This window comes from Leptonychotes weddellii, chromosome 8, assembly GCF_054177405.1.
Source record: "Leptonychotes weddellii isolate Sample4059 chromosome 8, ASM5417740v2, whole genome shotgun sequence".
In the NCBI taxonomy this organism is placed as follows: domain Eukaryota; kingdom Metazoa; phylum Chordata; class Mammalia; order Carnivora; family Phocidae; genus Leptonychotes; species Leptonychotes weddellii.
The window spans coordinates 127,545,255-127,549,794 of record NC_138376.1 but is presented as its reverse complement, the minus strand read 5'-3'; the positions used below and the strand labels follow the sequence as shown (position 1 = coordinate 127,549,794).

Sequence of the window (4,540 nt, the reverse complement as noted above, 5' to 3'; positions counted from 1 at the left end):
AGGTCTCAGATATCATTTACTTTGTTTATTGAATGCACTCATTTAATTTTTTACATGAGAAATGTGAACCCTGGGGTAGTTTCGATTTTAGCACAGCTAAGATATGTGTGAGCTAATCTTGGAACTAAGTTTTCCTAATTGATACATGTAAGAAAAAAAGTTAATTGAATTGCTGGAAGTAAGAATATATAGCTGTAGATAGAGATTGCAATGAATATTTTCTGTCGCTTTTTAATGTTTCTTTATTTTCCCCAATTTAAAAATTAAAATAATAATCAATTTACATATAGTAAAATTCCCCCTTTTTAGTGTAGGGTTCAGTAAGTTTTGACAAATGTATACAGGCTTGCAACCACCACCATGATAAAGATTTTATACAGTTCCATCACCCTAAAACATTTCCCTCTGCCTTCTTGTTGTGAGCCCTTCCCCCAGCCCACAGTCCTAGGCAATTGCTGATCTGTTGTCTGTCTCTATAGTTTGCCTTTGCAAGAATGCCATATAAATGGAATCATACAGTATGTAACTTGTGGGTTTGTCTATTTTTCTTTCCAGTTTATAAGTTTTTGCTTCATTTATTTTAAACTTCTGTTTTAAGATCCAATTATGTGTGAGGGTTCTTTTTTTTTTTTAATAAAGATCTTTTTTTTAGAGCAGTTCTTTTTGATGTTTCAAGTTTTTGTTTAAATTCTAATTAGTTAACGTGTAGTGTAATCTTGGTTTCAGGAGTAGAATTCAGTGATTCATCACTTACATATAACACCCAGGGCTCATCACAATTGCCCTCTTTAATACCTCTCATCCATCTAGCCCATTCCCCACCCTCCACCCCTCCATAAACCCTCAGTTTGTTTTCTGTAGTCAAGAGTCTCTCTTATGGTTTGCCTCCCTCCCTCTCTTTCTTTCTTTACCCCATATTCATCGTTTTTGTTTCTTAAATTCCAGATACGAGTGAAATCATATGGTATTTGTCTTTCTCTGACTGACTGATTTTACTTAGCATAATAATCTCTAGCTCCATCCATGCCATTGCTTTTTTAGAGGAGTTTTATTTTTTATTTTTATTTTTTTACAAATAAAAGTTTGTATTTACAAAATTATTTACAAAAATTACAATAATTACAGACAGTACAAATTGAGACAATTTCTCCCATTACTGCGACAGAAGTTACCAGCCTTCACTTTCAAATGAGGGTTTTGTTATTTTGAGATATGATGCACTTTCAGTGATCCACTGCTATTATTTAAAATGCTTTTCTAAATAATTCCAAGAGCTGATTAGTGATAGGTACATGGGTCATTTCCTTCAACTTTTATTTCCAGAACTACTATGTACAAATCCAACATAACTGGAATATAACAGGGTGGAGCGGCACTGAAATGAGTAATTTTTTTCCAACAGTAAATTTTAATTATTTTTTAAATATTCACTTAGTGGTTTAGAATTGAAACCATGATTTTTTGCTTCAAAAGGAAAGTACAGGGGCACCTGGGTGGCTCAGTCTGTTAAGCGTCTGCCTTCAGCTCAGCTTATGATCTCAGGGTCCTGGGATCGAGCCCTGCGTCCGGCTCCCTGCTCAGCAGGGAATGTATTTCTCCCTCTCCTCCCAGCTCACTATCTCTGTCTCTCTCTCAAATAAATAAATAAATAAATAAAATCTTAAAAAAAAAAAAAGGAAAGTCCAGTGATTTTTAATGGGCTGCACAATTCCACTACAGCCAGTATTATCTGGCTATTTTTTACAGGCTTGTAATTATTTAAGAAACAGAATTCCATAGTATTCAATTCTGTTTGTTTGTTTGTTTGTTTGTTTTTTAGAGAGGGAGTGAAGTGAGGGAAAGGGCAGAGGGAGAGAGAGAATCTTAAGCAGACTCCATGCCGAAGCAGGGCTCGATCTCACAGCTCTGAGATCATGACTTGAGCCAAAATCAGAAGTCCGATGCTCAACCAACTGAGCCACTGAGGTACTCCCCCACTGTATTCAATTCTGTATGAATTTTGTCTTTTATGTTTTTTGATCAGAATCAGTACTACTGCTTGAGGAGTCTGTTGACTAAGTCTACATCATCTTCATTTTCCTTATTATGTCCAGGAAGTTCCAACAAGAAGTCATTCCTGTGATTTGGTGGTAGGATATTCATTGACATGAATTTGACTGCCATGGATATTGTGGAGCAAGGACATCTGGCAGTCTGCCTGCTGCAGTGCGTCCGCTGGTAAATGACTGTTAACACTATTAGTGGAAGGATTGTTCATTTGACCCACTTCCCATGTCTAAATCAGTTGGATATGGTCTCTGTAGGTCCCCTGGGACCCAGGTCAGTGGGGGACACACAGCATTACTTGCACTAATCCTATGTGCATACTTAATTATATCTTCCGAGGAGATGGTACCTTTTCTTGCTTTTTCTATTAATTTGAGTTTTTTCTTTTGTTTGGTAAACACTGTAGCCAGTATTTGTTCTGCTTCCTTTAGCATTTTTGTAGTTGCTGAATATCACTGTCACTTTTCTCCACTTCATTTTCTACAACGTGTATTTCATGATGGATTTTTCCCTGAGTGAGTGCCAATTTCATCAGTTCTTGAAATTCCCCATCTCTGTGAATTAACAACTCCAGGACCTGGTTTTCCTCATCTGATGGCAACAGCTTTTGGTTTCTTGAAATTGCTAGTATTTCTATAAGCTCTCTCGACAAGACTTCCAGATCTTCCAGCACAGACAGCAGCCTCTCTGGAGTGCTGTTACCACGGGCTGCTCCAGAGCCACCTCCCGGCCGCTCCTTCTCCTTGTCTCCACTCAAAGACTGCTGCCAAGCTCCCCATGGGCCCACAGCTGGAGAGTTGGAGCAGTTTTAAATTCACTGCAAAAATTGAGTGGAAGGAACAGGGAATTCCCATGTAACCCCAGCCCCCAAACATGCACTACCTTATCCACTATCAATACCCCACACCGGAGTGCTCCACTTGTTACAATCAATAAACCTACACTGACACATCGTTATCCACCAAAGTCCATAATTTACATTAGGGCTCACTCCTGGTCTTGTACATTTTATGGGTTTGGATAAATGTATAGTGTATCCACCATAGTAATGTCATACAGAACATTTTCACTGCCGTAAAAATCATGTATTCTGACTATTCCTTCCTCTCCTTCTCTCCCAACCCCGGGGAACCACTGATCTTTATATTGTCTCCATAGTTTTGTCTTTTCCACGGTGTCATATAGTTGGAGTCCCATGATATGCAACTGTTTCAGGTTGGCTTCTGTCACTTAGCAATATCCATTTAACGTTCCTCCACGTGTTTTCATGTTTTGCTTGATATCTCATGTCTTGTCATTGCTTAATAATATTCCACTGTCTGGATGCACCACAGTTTGTCTCTCAGTTTACCTCTGAGGGACATCTGGGCTACTTCTAATCGGCAATTATGAACAAAGCAGCTATAAATATCCATAGGTAGGTGTTTGTGTGGCTATATGTTTTTAACTCATTTGGAGAAGTATCAAGAGCATGAATATTGGGTAGTATAGTGAGAGTATGCTTTGTTTAGTAAGAAACTGGCAATCTTTTTTCCAAAGTGGCTGCGTTATTTTGCATTTTCATTCTAATAGGTATGGAATGGTATCTCACTGTTGTTTTAAAATTGTAATTTCTGAATGACCTGGGACTTAAACATCTGTTCATAAGCTTTTGTGTATTAACTTTGTATCCTGTAACCTTGTTATAATTACTTAACAGTTCTAGAAGTTTTTTTTTTTCTTTTTTTGGTTGATTCTTTTGGATTTTTTATATAGGTAATTATATCATCTGAGAACAGAGACATTTTTATTTATTCCTTCTTAATCTGTCTACATTTTATTTCATTTTCTTGTTTTCTTGTATCAGCTATGACTTCCAGTATGATGCTGAAAAGCAGTGGGGAGAGTGGATATCCTAGCCTTGTACCTGATCTTAATGGGAAAGCTCCAACTTTCACGTCATTAAGTATGACACTAGCTGTAGCTTTTCTATAGATGTTCTTTATCTATTTGAGGAAGTTCCCTTCTACTCCTAGTTTGCTAAGAGGTTTTGCTTTTTTGTTCATTTGTTTGTTTGTTTTTATTTTTTATGAATGGGTTTTGGATTTTGTCAAATGCTTTTCCTGCATCTATAGATATGATCTTGTGATTTTCTTCTTTTTCGGCTTGTTGATGTGATGACTTACATTAATTAATTTTCAAATGTTAAACTTGCATATTTAGAATAAATCCCACTTGGTTGAGGTGTATAATTCTTTTTAGACATTGTAGGATTTGCTTTGCTATATTTGTTTAAGGATTTTGCATCTATGTTCATGAGAGATGTTAGTCTGTGTCTTCCTTTTCCAGTAATGTTTCTGCCTGGTTTTCTTATCAGGGTAATGCTGGGCTCATACAGTGAGTTAAGGATATTCCTCTGCTTCTATCTTCTAGAAAAGACTATAGAGAATTGGTATAATTTCTTTCTTAAATGTGTGGTAGGATTCACCAATGATCCACATGGGCCTGGTGCGTC

The 4,540-nt window shown here is 37.0% G+C and overlaps 1 pseudogene; it reads right to left on the bottom strand.

The window, feature by feature from the left end:
• Positions 1-2,006: 2,006 nt before the first annotated feature.
• On the bottom strand, positions 2,007-3,461 carry LOC102739446 (mediator of RNA polymerase II transcription subunit 4-like; annotated as a pseudogene).
• Positions 3,462-4,540: the final 1,079 nt, after the last annotated feature.